General features: G+C 41.1%; 1 long non-coding RNA gene across 1 annotated transcript in view; it reads left to right on the forward strand.

The window, feature by feature from the left end:
* Positions 1 to 3916: 3916 nt before the first annotated feature.
* LOC140342182 (uncharacterized) overlaps positions 3917 to 17864 on the forward strand; it is a 74180-nt gene continuing 60232 nt past the window's right edge. The window contains exons 1-2 of the long non-coding RNA XR_011923007.1: positions 3917 to 3955; positions 4044 to 4105. This is a non-coding gene — a long non-coding RNA (uncharacterized lncRNA). The remainder of the gene's footprint in view (positions 3956 to 4043; positions 4106 to 17864) is intronic.

Raw genomic sequence — 17864 nt, forward strand, 5'->3', positions numbered from 1 at the left:
TATCCCTGAGATGACTTGACACCAACAAGTCTATCAGGGATGAGGACTTTCTAAAGGTTATGCGAGGTTGGGCATGCAGGAATTTGGAAGTATTGGAATCCCCCATTAGAATGTACAAAGTTTTGATAGCAAACTGGGTATTTTGGGTTGCTTATTGTAAGTAGTAAAAAAAACGGGTTCAGCCAGTGATTTGGATTTTTTTTTAAATAGTATATTTTGATAGTCTAATGATTTTGCTTTCTGGTAAGCTTTCTTGAGTAGGCTTTTGCTTTATCCTCTCAAGAGTAATATCTCCTTGGGAGCTTTGGACTCCTGTTCAAAGTCTCTTTCATTGGTGCAGTTACGCTTCAGTCTCAAATATTGCTTTTCTTGAGTGGTTCAGAATGCACACTAGCCGCGGTTTCCTTTCTAAATGGGGGGTACTAATTTGTCCTTCCTTAGTGATTCTAATGTACGTATCCAAAAAAAAGTACTTCTTGGTCATTATAGTGCATTGTGAATTTTAAATTACCGTATTTTTCGGACCATAAGACGCACTGGACCATAAGACGCACCAGTTTTTAGAGAAGGGAAATGAAGAAAAAAATATTCTGAAACAAACAGTGTCCTAAAATATTTTATGTGCATTAAAAACCAACAGCACAGTCATAAACACATGTAATCAACCCTGTAAAGTAAACAGCAGCATTTAGAACCATTATTAACATTATTTATATTTATTTATTATATTAAAATCATAAATTATAATATAATACATAAATATAAATAATAATTTAAAACAATAAAGAAATAATAGACAACTATGTAATCTAAAAATAAAATTAAAAATGTACTTTTATTTTTATTTCATGTTGTGTGGTGTTTTTTTACTGTAAAAACTATTTAAAAGCAGATTACATTGTAATCTGCCTTTAAATTTCCCTCCCTGACACACCCCCATACTTCACCAATCACATCACTGGAAGATGACTCATCCTCCGGAGTGATGTGAGGGGGGGGGGGATTTCCCTGCGTGCTCACAGAGACAGAGACAGATACGGAGGCTGGAAGCTGCTGGCATGTGTAGAGAGATACATAGCATAATGAAGGATTTCTGCATTGTGCTATACATCTCTCTGCAAGATGCCAGCAGCAAGCAGAGCTGCGGACACCTGGGTGAGTATTTCCTTTCAGTTGTAATCCGATTGTCATACTATGTATGACAATCGGATTGCAATATAACATTTGTTTACTTTGTGTTGTGTACGTGTGTTGTGTATGTGTGTGCTTTCCTGCTCCCAGCATGACTTTGTCAGCCAATCATGCTGAGAGTGGGAGGACGCAAGATACCAGAGTGACAGGAGTCACAGTCACTCTGGCTGCGCTGGACAGGAGAAAAGCCGGAGGGGGGGCTACACAGGGGAGACGGGACAGCGGCTGGGGAGGATACCGGAGAGACGGCCCGGGCACAGAGGCTACATTTGGACCATAAGACGCAGGGACTTTTTCCCCCCACTTCTGGGGGGAAAAAAGTGCGTCTTATGGTCCGAAAAATACGGTATATGAATTGGTATTGATAATGCCACCAATATACCTCTTCCAGACAAGTATATATAGATGATAAATGTGCAGTTGTTGGTTGGGGAATAGGTTTGCCTCCTAATCACCCAGACACATATTTGCATATGAAGGGGCACATCTTGTACCCATTGCTACCTCTTGTATTTGGGGATAATATTTATTTTTGAAAATGAAAACATTTCTTGTAAGGATGTATTCGAGTAAGGATACAATAAATTCATTGAAGGTCATATTATGGGGATATAGTTTATCTAAGTATTTTTGAATAATCTCAATCCCTCTCTGCTGGAGGATACTACAGTAAAGTGCTTCCACATCAATCGTTACTAATAGGGAATTTGGGGAAATATGAAGGTTAGATGTAAATTTCATAAGTTCTCTCGTATCCTTTAGATACGAAGGCAAATTAGTGACTTGTGGACTCAGGTACATATCAACCTGCTTACTGGCGTTGGAGGCTATTGATCCTATGCCTGAATTTATGGGGTGTCCTGATGGGTTTATGTACTTTTGGAAGCGAATAGAAGGTGGGAGTGATGGGGTGTTTTTGTTTAAATACTTTTTCATTTTTTGGTCTATTATGCCCTGTTGGGAAACATTCAGAGTTAGTTATGGAATAATATTGGGAATAAAAAGAGTTAATGATATTCCCTGCAATTTCCTTCTACCAATCATGATTGTGAAGTATTTTGAAGCATAGTTGCTAATAGTGATTTTTACCCAAGACTACTATTTTGCCCCTTTGTCTGAGGGTTTGATCACTATGTTTTTGTTTTGTCTGGGATTGATTAAGACTGAGCGGAAATTCAAAGCCAGGTTTTCTATAGATTTGGAGCCTGTCATGTACGGAGAGACAGGACCACTAGGGGGCGTATGGAGGTGGTGCGAGCCCTGAGATGAGGCCCAGAGACACTGCTTGTTACGGCCAGGTTGGGGTCCTTGGTCACACCAAGGTGGGCAAGCACTGTACTAAATCACCAGGCAGGAGGATAGTCAAGGAAAGCCGGGATCAAGACAGGAAGCATGCAAGAGAGGTCAGGTCACACGCCAGGAGTCAATAGCCAGGGATCCAGGAGACAAACGGCAATGACACAGGGGTTGCTGCTGGCACAAGGAACACTGGAGACACTGGAAACAGCAGGAGAAGCAAGGATATCCACAGGCAGACAGGAACAGCACAGGGAAGTTGGCTGGGAACCAACAGACTGGACAACGAGGGGTTAACACAGGAGCTGGACACAGGAAACACTGGATTAAGCAGCGAGTGTACAGGAACTAGTTCACAGAACTAAGGGCTCAGCAGAATGGAGACACGACTTGTTGCACAAACACAAAATGTAGTCTGAGAGCTAGCTAAATAGCCAGGGCTGGTTAAGAGGCTATTTTGTGATTGGCATGCATGGAGTTGATAAAGCTTGGAAACAGAGGCATGCCCAGCATCAGAACTGCCTTCATGCCCAGGGGAGACAGTGTGATAGTGCCTCTAGTTTCCATCTCTTTAATATCTTTGGTGATTAGATTTGTTAAAGTAAGGATATGTGTGTAAGGGATGAAAAAAATGTGGGTCTTCTAACAGGTATTGAAGTTGTAGTAATATTTTCTTTGGGTGATGTGGGGACTGATATCTGTAGATTGTCAAATTCCTCATATTCCTCTAGCAATTGGTACAAGATTTTTAATGTTTTGAAATCTTGAGTATTAAAGGTACCAAATTCCGGCAGGGGTAAGTCCTATTCTACATTCTTCAGAATATGAATCCTCCAATAAATATCTACCTAGCACCCAGGCATTAAGATAAAAAGTTATGCATCACTATTCCGTCCTCTGAGTCCGCCTTATGAGGGACGGGAGTGCTCATATATACAGCGCATAGAATAATATATACGGGATACAATCCCTCGTTTGGACATTAAGGTAATTTGGAACCCACGGGTTAGGGGGGGCCTTTGATACATAGTCCCTCCTACCCAGGAGGGGTTAAACTCAAGTATTACCCTTCCACAAATATTGATTAAGTGACGTCAGCGTGATTACACACCTTGACAACTCAAATAGATGAACCTATATCTCTCCTGTAAGGGCAGAAGTTATTGCTCTTCAGCCCTCAAAAGGCATACCCATGCATATGGTTTAGAATGTATGAACTATGTATGCGTCGTATGTCACATATGTGACATACGACGCATGCATAGTTCATACATTCTAAACCACCGTAGTAAGGGCAAAAGCCCTGTTACTATGTATCATCAATTGAACAACCGTGCATGCGCAATTCACCATGAACACGTGTTCCTCATTCTGCATTTACCATATAAGAGCAGAGTGCTGGCAGGACCAGCTCTTTGTGGCTGGCTGTTGACACTCTGCTCGTCAACACTACACACCAATAGCAGTAGTAAGTAAACTTTTCTTTTGTAGATGACATTACTCCTTTGAACTGAAGGATAGAAACTTAAATAAACCCTTACATGCTTAAATTACAGCTCTTGGGCATCATTTGAGACAACATTGTCCTCTGGGTAATCATTTATCTAGAACATTTAAGGTAAGTCTCTATTTGGTATAAACCAGTTCATACATCTCTATTAACCCTTAGAGATATATGTTTTTGTATCCCTTTTCATGAATACATATTAGGTAAAATGATGAAATCAACATGATTTCTACTATAATAATGAATTTTATAATTGTGTTACACTTTTTCTAGACATCCAAAAACCTCTTAGAGGAAAATATTCTCTAAACTCATATGACAGTTCATATGCTAAAATGTAGGTCTCACCCATTATCAGACTTGGCATAACTAATTTGATTTCAACATACATTGAAGGATATTTATATATTTATTATCCGGCTCCCCACTCTGGGATATTGACAATTTCACTTTAATATTAACAGACCGCTTCTTACCCTACCAGTAATATCTTATAAGTTAAGTAAGAAATGTAACTGCAATCTACCTTATTAACATCAAAACCAGCAGTGTCATCTATAGGCAGCAACCATTTTTAAAGTAAGTGTTATACTATAGTCGAATTTCCTTCAATCATAGAAATTTTCTCAGGTTATACTCGGATTCCTAACCTGTATTGGTTTTTGCATTTAGATTCTTTATACCCTTATTCACTCAAGTTTATTTTCAACTGAACACCCAGTTTACTCTTCGCCTTACCTATTTCCTTTCAATTAATCTAGTTACATGGAAATTAGGTAAGTAGCAAACATACCTCTTTTAAAAAATGTTATTTCCTATATGTTCTTTTTTGAATTAACACTGATGTTAATACGTTTATATGTTAATATGTTACAATGATGTTAATACGTTTATATGTTATTCTTTATATCATATTTTATTGTATATTATTATTGAATTAATTTTATGATGTAATACAACTACTTACTCTGTTACAATACAGTTCTGGTCTCAAACAACCCCTGTAGAAGCCCCAGGGTGAAACGCATTGGGTAAAAAGAGACAAGGAAACTTTGAATAATACTAAATAAACCCCATGTGCTACTTTAACATGGGGCTTTTGACATACTAATGATCATAGGAAAACTATGTCTAGTGTATAAATTAGCATAATAGATCTATGTTATGTTTGGGTAAAAAAAAAAAAAGTCTTGGTTAAAAATAAAATGTATACATTTTAAATTACCCTGCCAAAAAAGCCTGCTCTCCCTCTCCTCTGAAATATTGAATTACATTCAGGGAGTTTAAAAGGCTACTTTGGACTATTTAAAGCTTCAGCTCCTTTAGTTTTCAACTCATGTGTTTTTTAACATTCACTTCACAAGTTCACAAGTCAAATGTAAGTAAGCTCAAGGGTGAGTTTACCTAGAACTTATATCACTCCTGTGAACACCTAACTGCTCCCCTATAAGGTACACTGATAGAACGGAAAAATGCTATTTAAAAAGAGTTAGAAAAGAAAAGACATTTTTTTAAAGGCTGATAGAAAGTACTTAAAACCCATAAAGGTAAAATACATTTATTTTAGAAACACACATTCACATTTTAGAAATACACAGCAATCAAATATTTCAAACACTACTACCTGTGTTTTTGTTTAACTCCTACTTACTTCCAATTGGCTGCAAGCCCTATTTATACCACCCTAGTTCCAGACTCCATTTTCTGAATTCTCAGCATATTTCTGTTATTCTGACAGAATGTTCTACGTTCTGCTTTTTTGGATTTTGACCTCAGTTTGAGCTCGACTTTTGCCTGTGATTGTTGCCTGCCCTGACCCCAGCCTATTATAAACTTTGACTTATTTTCTGCCTTACTCCTGCTAAACTACTCTGCCTCAACTTCCTGTGTTTCTCCCTTCTGATGGTAAGATGGGTCTACAGGCAAATAAATTTAGGTCCTAATAAATTCATACAATATCAGAGAAAGTAGGGAAAAAAGTTAGTAATTTAGAAAATACATCACTTTCTTCTCTATTTGAATTATAATAAGATAAATTATATATATATATATAAGTATATTTATAAATTATTCCATTGTAAATTCTATTTAAATATATAGCATTTACTATTGTGACTTCTGTGCGCTTTTGACAATTGGACACTAGGTGGCAGAACAAATCATTGTTTTAAAAGGCATTGAAATTAAACTACGGAAAATTGTTTTCATACATACACGTAATTTTCCTTTCCCGGCTACTGCTCCTGATAGCACACAACTGGGTCAGCACCTCTCCTCGACCCCCATAGCATCGTCTCCCTAAGTTATAAAAATAACCTTTCTCTCACCTGCAGGTGTTCTTTAACAAGCTTGTTACAGGACAAGCAAGCAAAATTTGTTGTCAGGAGGTGTGGCCAGGAAAGGAAAATTACAGGCATAAAAAATTAATACAATTTTCTATATTCCAGGCACTCCTTGTGACAGAACACATTTTAAATTAATCTAATCTTTAGAAAGAGCCGCTTGCCCAATGGAAGTCTCAAAACTTCAGTAGAAACCTTTGTACATGAAGCCCACTTCCCTATTTAAATGTGTCTTGACTTCCAGCAACCGAACCAAGCCCCTTATGATGTGATGGATGTAATAGTATTTTTTCATGAAGATAGGTGCAATATGGCTCTTTGCCAAGATGGTGCAAAGCTCTGATACCCTTCCTGTGAAGGTAACAGTGGTTAAAAAACCTTTTTTACAAGTCAGTTTTCCTATTGAGCATACCTTGAATGGAGGGAAAGAGGCTCTTGTTGTGAGGGCTGAAAGGGCTGACACTTTGACCTTTTTTATATATTGTGGAATCTCTTTATAGATGTTTGCAAGCTTTGAGTAACATATCCACCATCCCAGAGAAAAGCCAGATGATAGGAGTCTCTGCCTTTCAACAAGTAGGTATTCAGTCCCAGGTGGTAAAGGATATGATGTTGCCATCTAATCTGGAGAAGGTCTTGGCAAAAAAAAAAAAAGATTTAAAGAAAGAACCACCATTGATTGCTAAAATGTAACACAAAATCCCTATTCTTTGTGGAAGGGTTGTGGACCAGGGTATTGTGGCACTTGAAGCTCTAGAAGAATTCTGGCACTTTTGCTGGAGCTGCCATCAGGTTTATCAACTTGAACAATTGAAAAGGATATAATCTGTTCACAGATCACTTTTGATCAGGAAAGGATCTGCTCAGATGATTGGCCAACAGATTTTTTTCTGGCTGGTGGTTAGAAGGCAATAAAATTGAGATGCTTCTTGGTCCATGGAAAAAACATGGCATAGAAACAGACAATCCTCATCCCACCTTATCTGATGATGTTTGTGTAGTCCCCCCCCCCCTCCCCATTAAAATGTTATACATATGCTACCCTGTCATACATAGCTATCTCCTTACACTCTATGAACCCAATTTCTCTGTAAGAAAAGGGAAATGTAACTGCAAGTGAAGGACTCTTATGGCTAACTCCCCCCATAAATTCATCACTTTGGTGCCATCACAAGATAAGAAATATTATACATGTCATACTGTCCTACCCTGTCACACATATCTGGCCACTTACCTTTTGTGAATCTCAACTTCTCTTTAACAGTAGAGAAAGTAAAATGTAGTATAAGTGGGGACTCTTTTTGCTACCCCCTAACTAAAATTGTATCACTCCTACCATACCATGGTGCCCTGTCGCATATAAATGTCTGCTATATGTATTTTTAAATGTGGGATAAATCCCACATAATTCCCACACTTGTGGCTAACTCCATCTAAAAAATGTTTTGCTGCTGTGCCATCACAAGATAGGAAAAGCTATATCAATCATTCCATGCTATCCTGTCACATATATCTGGCCACTTATCGTCTGTGAAACCTCATTTCTCAGGACCGGGGAGATATAGGGACCTATAGATGTAGTAGTAAGAACATGTCCAATTCGCAAAAGGGACATTGTGGAATTGGAGAGAGTGCTGAGAAGGGAAACTAAACTAATAAAAGGAATGGAGGAACTCAGCCATGAGGAGAAATTAGCTGAACTGAATCTATTTCCCCTTGAGAAGAGACGTTTAAGGGGGATATGATCACCCTGTATAAATATTTAAATGGTCCAAATAGAGAACCCTCTTCCCAATTATTCACTTTGGGATCATTTCAAAAAACAAGATGGCACTTGTTGGGTCTGGAGGAAAAGCAGAGGATAAGGAAGGGATTCTTCACTGTAAGGTCTGGGAAAATGTGGAATAGGCTTATTAGGAAACGCTCTGTCCGGTGACTCAATGCTGTGTACCATTGCAGTATAAAACCCTGTTTGTTTTGTCCAGCAATGTCATTTGCAGCAGCTAGGAGAACTAAGATAGCAGCAGCCTCTGCTTCCCTTTAGTTTTGCAACCTGATGTATTTTTGACATCCCTAGCATCCATTGTTGTGCTGCGCACAGCTGAAGAGGATTCTAGAGGTTGATCAGCTCCTGACTCAGTCCTGCTATCCACTGCTGGGACTTTAAAGCCTCTCTGCTTCCAGTCACCAGTGCCTGTTATAGCGTCTGCTGGGCTTACCTGTGCTGGAGTGATTTTGAGTGTTTTTTTGTTACTGACCTTTGCCTGTTCCTGACATTCTGTTTGAACTCTTCCTGCACCAACCTTTGCTTGTGACCCCGACTCTGCTTGTGCCCTTCCCATTGTACCTCGCTTAGTGGACTGATTTCCTGTGTTTTGACTTCAACTTGTTTCTGAATTTCCTGATAATTATGTATTTGTGTTCTCCTGGTCAGCTTCTGGCCTATCACCAGACACCATCCCTTGCGCACGAAGTCCTGGGGGTAACTGATTGCTGGGAGACGCAACTAGTCTCCCGAGGCTGAGCGGGTGCTGCTATAGATGAAGACTGCCGCGATAGATTGGGGGACTGGTATCTGGGAAATACTGGTACTGACCAGGCCTTACAAGGCTCCCTCAGGAAGTAGTTTCAGCAACTACTATTGATTTGTTTTAATAAAAAGCTGGATGCTTTTTCAGAAGCACAGAACATAACTAGGTATTAAGGCTTTAAAGTAAAGATAACAGAGACCGGTGATCCAGGGAACATCTGATTGCCTTATGGAATCAGGAAGGAATTTTTTCCCGTTGAAGTAAACTGTACCAGGGATTTTTTGCCTTCCTTAGGGTTTATATCTAGAATATGTTTACATTCCTAGTGGTTGCATTTGATGGACTTATGTCTTTTTTTCAACCTGTCCTACAATGTAACTATGTACCCCTTGGCTATCGGTCAAATGAATTGCATTTCTCTGGAAGTATCCATTGCAAAGATTTTGGGATACAAAGAAGATTAGCAGCCCTCTATAACTGAAAGAAAGTAGTTTCTGCTCTTTGGTACAGAAATGGTGAGCAGGGAGCAATATATGACTGGCCAGCTCTGTATGATAGCTTTAGGTTTGTATCTTTCATTACTAAAATGTTGCATTAAAAAAATGAGCATCATATGGTAAATACAGAAATTCTGGATTTGTCATGTATGTTATGGTAGCTAGAAAAATTTTAATTTAAATTAAAACTATTCTAGTTTTAAACATACATCTTTAATGTTTGTTTGCATTGTGGCCTGTGAGTTTTGTCTCCATGTCAACAGCGGCCCCCAGATGAAAAAAAGTTGAGCACCACTGCTATACAGTACGTACTTTAATACGTACTTTAAATATATTTCCTTCCTCTAGCCTTATATGGAAAGGATCACAGCTACAGCTTCTGTGGTGGAGGGATGCCAGCACTAGTTCTCAGAAGGCAGATAGCTAAATGAGTCACTTGTTCATAAAAAAAAAACAGAGCTGAAGAGCATGCTTTGGAATTCTAAGAATGTTATAATATTTATTAGAAAAGTAAAGGCAAGGAAAGGTCAGGGTTAACTTCATGAAAAACTCAATATACACTAAAGAGCTCAGGCTTTATAGGGCACTGAATAAACACTGTGTGTATATGTATATATATTGAAGAATAATGAAATATGTGAAATTCGGGGGTTATTTGGTTTCATCCATTTCAAATTCTTTTTGAAAGGGAATTTTAAAGCCTGGATAGAGCCGTGTGTAACTGTATTGTTTTTGATGGCTTTTTTTTGGAATCCAGGCCCAGAGTTTCCTGGAAGGTATGAGTGGGCCAGGCACTCCATCCCATTTCCAGGCCATGAATTAGTAATGGCTATGGACCACCTGGCTATTTGTAATAAAAAGACATCTGTCCTTGAAAAAGGGGGAAGTTGCACTCTGGGGCCAGGTGGCTCAGGTGTACAGGCTGGGTGTAGCCTGTATGCTGGGAGAGCCCAGGAGGTCTCCCAATGTTAAGGTCTGTGTGCCTAACAGCTGTGAAGAGTGTCAGAAAGAGAGCCAGGAGGCTAAAATTTCTGTTAATACTGCTGTCTGAGGCAAATAACCAACAGATCCATGCTCTGGAAGAGAGGAAACTTGAGGCAGCATTGCTGAGTGTCCTTGGGTGAAAGCCATCAAACCATCCTTGAAAGGGTTAAAAAAATGCATGCGGCACTAAAGAGTCTGACTGCACTTTATTCAGGTTGTCAAAAACCCAGCAACCTCTGGACCTGAGGTTTGCCGGATTTTCGAAAATTCCAGATTTTTTTTTATACTCTTCTCCACACACAGGCCAGCCTTCCTCTCGCAGCATTCGCGGACATCTGGCACAGTTCCAGAGGGCAGGCAGCAGAAATTTGTAAAAGACTGCAAAATAAGTATGTAAAAATATAAGCAAAAGGCCCACTGTCACTGAGCAATACATACGTACATACATACATGCAAATTAACTCTGACATATACCACAGCGCTGTACAAAGATCAGTGGTGCACTCACATGAGTCTGAGTCATAAGTCTAGCAAGTTTGGTGTAAACGTCTCGATGAGTTTCCGAGTGATGGTGAAACATACATACACACATACATACATACATACAATTTTATATATAAAGATTTATAAAGCTTTGACAAATACCATAGTGCTGCACAATGAAACACTGAGCTAGACCCATCAGTCTCTGTACAGAGAAGCTGACATTCTAATGTCCACCCACAGTCACACACTATTATTATACATTTAAATATCTCAGCGGTGTACAAAGATCGGCAGTGTCATATGTCTAGCAGTTTGGTTGACATATCTCCATGCATTTCCTAGTGATCACATACACACATCTCTCTCTCTCTTTTTCTCTCTCTCTCTCTCTCTCTCTTTCTCTCTCTCTCTCTCTATTTCTCTCTCTCTCTCTATATATATATATATATATTGTAGGCAACCAGCAGGAAAGGTACTAGAGGGCAGATATGTGCCATGCAGGTTGCTGATCTCAATACTCTAAATTCCAGGGATTTCAGTGTGGCTGTTCTAGCAGGCCATCCCGGGTTTTCCCCACGGAGAAGAGTCCAGGTGTAGCTCCCAGAGGGTGTAAAAAGGGAATGGCTGCCAGACAGCAAGGAGAGGAAAAAGACTCTACTGGAGGGGGCTTGAGAACCTTCCTCTACACATTGTTCCTGAGAAAGAGAGAGAGAGAAACAAGACTCTACAGACAAGGTGACCTAGTTGATTTTTTGCCTTTTTGTTGGAACTGGACTGTTATAGTACCCAGGACAGCTGGTGAGAAGTGTTTATGTCTTGGAGCTTTAACTGGCTGAAGTTAAGCCACCCTGTTGGGACAATTGTTTTTGTTGTTCTTTTGTTTTGCAATAAACCCTGATTGACCTTCGGACATTCACCGATGGGTTGCTCAAGGAGACCCCAAAACACTGGATCAGTTAGTGGCACTTGTTGAGCGGTTTACAATTACAAAGACCTGTCTGAGGCCTGAAAGTAAACCCCAGCCATTTATGGGGTTCTCCGGTGCTCGTTTACAGAGATCCAACTCCAAAGCAATTTTTGCATCAGACCAGGAGAACCAAGCTAGCCGACCAAGCCTGGGTGGACCCGCCAGGGGAAAGAGGTTTCATGGTCTAAGAAAAGTACCCCCCATTTTGATACACTACTCAGAGGCTGAGCTGAGGGGCGTTGCTGGAAGTGTCAGCAACTGGGGCATATTGCAACATACTGTCCCCAGGGAGGAGCCAATGGAGTGTAGTGCCACCCGCCAAAGCAATTTTTGCATCAGACCAGGAGAACCAAGCCAGCCGACCAAGCCTGGGTGGACCCGCCAGGGGAAAGAGGTTTCATGGTCTAAGAAAAGTACCCCCCATTTTGATACACTACTCAGAGGCTGAGCTGAGGGGCGTTGCTGGAAGTGTCAGCAACTGGGGCATATTGCAACATACTGTCCCCAGGGGGAGGAGCCAATGGAGTGTAGTGCCACCCGCCAAAGCAATTTTTGCATCAGACCAGGAGAACCAAGCCAGCCGACCAAGCCTGGGTGGACCCGCCAGGGGAAAGAGGTTTCATGGTCTAAGAAAAGTACCCCCCATTTTGATACACTACTCAGAGGCTGAGCTGAGGGGCGTTGCTGGAAGTGTCAGCAACTGGGGCATATTGCAACATACTGTCCCCAGGGGGAGGAGCCAATGGAGTGTAGTGCCACCCGCCGTTTCTCTATGGTTGATCATCCTATCTGCAACGCTACACCCCTGCAGGAGCGAGGTCCCCAGGAGTATCAACTCCAGGTAAACGGGGTTAGTGTTGTGGCCCCGTTGGACACAGGTAGCCGGGTCACCCTTTTAGGCTCTGCCATGCCTCATGACCTGGTAATCCCTGAAACGCGAGTGGGGGTTGTTTGTATTCATGGGGACACCAAGCATTATCGGCTGGCCAAAGTGACTGTAGAGACTGGCTGTGGGACAGTGACACATGAAGTGGGTGTGGTACCAAACTTAATACACCCACTGATCATGGGATGTGATTTTCCCTTATTCTGGGAACTCTGGTCTAAACCCCACTGTATTGATATGCCTGTTGCCGGGTCACCTTCTTTCAGCCCAGTTCCATTAGGCGAGGAGGCCCAAACAGATGCGGTAGGGGTGACCAAGGATGTATCGGACAGTTTTCCCCTTGCAGTATTGGCTGGGGATGAGGGTGAGGCGTCTAACCCTGAGCAGAATGTCCCGGACTTGGAAGTGTCACGGGAGAACTTCGGGACCGCTCAGTTACAGGATCCCACTCTGAAACATGCATGGGAAAATGTAACTGTACTGAATGAAGTACCCCAGGAGTCTAATGCAGATCAAAGGTTTCCTCACTTGGCTGTAAGCAATCTACTGTATCGTGTTGCTAAGGTGCGGGGTGAAGTTGTGGAGCAACTGGTGGTACCCGTACCTTATAGAAGGATGGTCCTTGATTTGGCTCACACTCATTTACATGGGGGTCATTTGGGGACTGACAAAACAAAGGAAAGAATCCTGCAAAGGTTCTATTGGCCGGGTTGTTACCAAGAGATTGAAAAGTTTTGTAGGTCCTGCCCAACCTGCCAAGTAACTGCTCCTGTGAGTCACTTTCGGAGCCCCTTGGTTCCCCTACCAATAATTGAGGTTCCATTTAACCGAATAGCTATGGATTTGGTGGGGCCATTAGTCAAGTCTGCCCAAGGCCACCAGTATATTTTGGTAGTGCTAGATTATGGCACCAGGTATCCTGAAGCATTTCCGCTGCGGAATACCGCCTCCAAATACATTGCTCGGGAATTACTTCATGTATTTTCCCGAACTGGGCTACCAAAAAAAATACTAACTGACCAGGGTACACCTTTCATGTCTAAAGTTATAAATGAGCTCTGCAAACTACTGAAAATTAAGCAGCTAAGGACCTCTGTATATCATCCCCAAACAGATGGCCTCGTGGAGAGGTTCAATAAAACCTTAAAAGGGATGTTGAGAAGGGTGGTAGAAAAGGATGGGAGGGACTGGGATTGCCTGTTGCCATATCTCATGTTCTCCATCCGAGAGGTCCCTCAGTCTTCCACTGGCTTTTCTCCATTTGAGTTATTATATGGGAGACATCCCAGGGGTTTGCTGGATGTTGCCAAGGAGACATGGGAGAGTGAGGCTACCCCGTAGAGAAGTGTGTTAGAGCACGTGGCTCAAATGCAGGATTGCATCAGCAGTGTTATGCCCATCGTGAGGGAACACATGCAAAAGGCCCAAGAGTCCCAGAGCAGGGTATACAATAGAGCAGCCCGGGTGAGGCATTTCAACCCTGGTGATCGGGTACTAGTGCTGGTTCCCACGGTAGAAAGCAAATTTCTGGCCAAGTGGCAAGGTCCTTTTGAAGTGGTAGAAAGGGTTGGAGAAGTAAATTATAAAATCCATCAGCCTGGGAAAAGAAAGCCCATCCAACTCTATCACGCGAATTTAATAAAACCTTGGAAGGATAGAGAGTCCCTAGTTGCGACCACAAAACCCTAAAGGAATTCCAATGCAGATATTGAAAAGGTTGCAATAGGTGACACCCTGTCCAAACCCCAAAAACAAGAAAGCAAGGAGTTTTTACAAAGGAACAGGGATATTTTTATGGCCCTGCCAGGCATTACAGATGTCATTCAGCATGACATAGTCACTGACCCCAAGGTAACGATAAACATTAAACCATACAGAATCCCGGAGGCTCGGAGACAAGCGGTCTCTGAAGAGGTAAAGCATATGTTAGATCTGCAGGTTATTGAGGAATCCAAAAGCGGCTGGTCCAGCCCTATTGTATTGAGTACCTAAGCCAAATGGGACCTGGAGGTTCTGCAATGACTTCCGCCGACTAAATGAAGTCTCTAAATGCGCTTCCTATCCTATGCCTCGGGTAGATGAGTTAATCGAAAGGTTGGGACCAGCTAGGTATTTTACCACACTTGACCTCACCAAAGGATACTGGCAGATTCTCCTATCAGAGGAGGCGAAAGAAAACCCCAGATTGACACCACCCCAGATTGACACCAATTGACAGATTGACTCCACCCCAGATTGACACTTTCAATATAGAAGGATGCCCTTTGGGTTACAAGGGGCACCTGCCACTTTCCAGAGATCAATGGATAGGGTCTTGAGGCCCCATAAAAGGTACGCAGCAGCATACTTGGACGATATTGTGGTCTTTAGCACAGACTGGGAAAAACATCTAGCTAATGTACAGGCAACACTTGATTCTCTCAGGAAAGCGGGCTTTACTGCTAACCCTGAGAAGTGCGCTATTGGGTTGGGAGAGGCTTGGTATCTGGGGTATATTGTAGGTAAGGGCACAATAAGACCACAGGTAAACAAAGTGGAGGCAATTCAAAACTGGCCACAGCCTCTGACAAAAAAACAAGTGAAGGCATTTTTGGGGATTGTTGGCTATTACCGCAGATTTGTCCCAAACTTTGCCTCCATTGCAGTACCATTACCAGACCTTACAAAAGGGAGAAAGTCAGTAATGGTCAAGTGGTCCCAGGAGGCAGAAAAAGAGATTCAGGACCTTAAAAAAAACCCTGTGCAGTCAGCCTGTGCTGATAGCACCAGACTTCTCAAAAGAATTTATTGTCCAGACCGATGCCTCAGAGGTTGGTTTAGGGGCAGTAATGTCAGAGGAGGTAAATGGGGAAGAACACCCCATTATATATTTGAGCAGAAAACTCACCTCCTGTGAGAGAAACTACTCAATCGTGGAGTAGGGTACTACGTGGTTCTACGGTACTATTTGGCAGGTAGAAAGTTCTGGTTGGTATCGGACCATGCCCCTTTAAAGTGGATGTGCTGAAACAAAGGGAACAATGCAAGGGTGACAAGGTGGTTCCTGGCGCTACAGGACTTTAATTTTCTGGTAGAGCACAGGGCAGGAAAGCATCATATCAATGCTGATACCTTATCAAGGGTTCACTGTCTGTCAGGGTCAAGTGCCCAGTCCCCTGGCCTTGGGCAGAGGGGGGGGGGGTATGTAGGCAACCAGCAGGAAATGCACTAGAGGGCAGATATGTGCCATGCAGGTTGCTGATCTCAATACTCTAAATTCCAGGGATTTCAGTGTGGCTGTTCTAGCAGGCCATCCCAGGTTTTCCCCACTGCTGGAGAACAGTCCAGGTGCAGGTGAGTAAAAGGGAATGGCTGCCAGACAGCAAGGAGAGGAAAAAGACTCTACTGGAGGGGGCTTGAGAACCTTCCTCTACAGATTGTTCCTGAGAAAGAAAGAAAGAGAGAGAGAGACAAGATTCTACAGACAAGGTGACCTAGTTGATTTTTTGCCTTTTTGTTGGAACTGGACTGTTATAGCACCCAGGACAGCTGGAGAGAAGTGTTTATGTCTTGGAGCTTTAACTGGCTGAAGTTAAGCCACCCTGTTGGGACAATTGTTTTTGTTGTTCTTTTGTTTTGCAATAAACCCTGATTTGGCATCCAGTCCTGCTAGTTGCCTTCCGTTTGTCCAGCTAATTCCCACAATATATATATTTATATATATATAACAAATACATACATACATCCAAATATAACTCTGACATATAGCACAGTGCTGTGAAAAGATCAGCGGTGCACTCACATTAGTCTGAGTCATATGTCTAGCATGTTTGGTTTAAATGTCTTGATGCATTTCCAAGTGATGGTGGAACATAGCAAGTTTGGTTGAAATGTCTCAATGTGTTTCCTGGTGATCACCAAATATAGCTCTGACATATAGCACAGCGCTGTACAAAGATCAACGGTGCACTCACATGAGTCTGAGTCATATGTCTAGCAAGTTTGGTTGAAATGTGTTCATGCATTTTCGAATGATGGTGGAACATAGCAAGTTTGGTTGAAATGTCTCCATGTGTTTCCTAGTGATCACATACACACACACATACATACATACATACATGCAAATATAGCTCTGACATATAGCATAGCGCTGTAGAAAGATGACTGGTACTATACATCCAGCTATATATATATATATATATATATATATATATGATATATACTATATATATTAGGTCCAGCACTATGTTTCTCATTAAACCACAAATAAAGGATAATTCCCCATTGATACCCAGCTTTAAACATTAATAAAAGGAAGGAGAGAGGTAAAATAGCGTACATGAGTTCATTGGTGTAGATGTTTCAATAATGTCCAACAGGATTAACAGGAGTATAAAATAGAAATTGCACCCATCAAAAAAAGATGAATTGGATGAAATATTAAATCCAAACTCCATGCACATGAAATATGGTATCATAAAAAGCCACAAACAGTGTCCCTCCCGGTCAAGAGTCTGGATGGATCTGTCATAATGAACCTGTTCCCAATGCAGGTTCATTATGCCTTTGAACTATAAAGTGTTTCTAATGTGTTTTTCACTACGTTTAATTATTTTGGATTCGGTTTAGAATCTGCTGCATATGTTAACCCATTCAATATATACAAGACATTTCATGATTGTTGGCATTATGTACTTGCTTACATGGGCACACCATCAACTAATCGTATATATTGTTGATATTACTACAACTGTAACATGTTTACTCAGATTATGTAATCTTAGGGATACAAGATGTTTTATTTTATGTACAGTAAAACAGCGTTTTATACTATCTCTGATTTCTTGTAATAAGTATTTGGAAAGATGTTTGTTTGTTGCCACTCCGTAATAATTTGGAGTATTTGATCATGTAGAATAGAGATGGGGATTAAGTTGGCACTAGGTTAAATATGTATTTATATTCTTAAACATCATACATAATTACAAAAGACATATGTATATTTGAAACTCTGTTTTAGTATCAGAGTTTAGATATTCAAGCTGTACAGTTCACTTCTAACAAAAAAGAGATTAACCGTTTCAATTATATATGTCCGATGCATTTCACCAATTAGGCTTCTTTAGGAGTGTGATTGTGACGGCTGTTTTCTAAGTTTTCAAAGATAATGAATAAACAAGAAAGTATATATATATATA

This window comes from Pyxicephalus adspersus, chromosome 12 (genome assembly GCF_032062135.1).
Source record: "Pyxicephalus adspersus chromosome 12, UCB_Pads_2.0, whole genome shotgun sequence".
NCBI classification, from domain to species: Eukaryota; Metazoa; Chordata; class Amphibia; order Anura; family Pyxicephalidae; genus Pyxicephalus; species Pyxicephalus adspersus.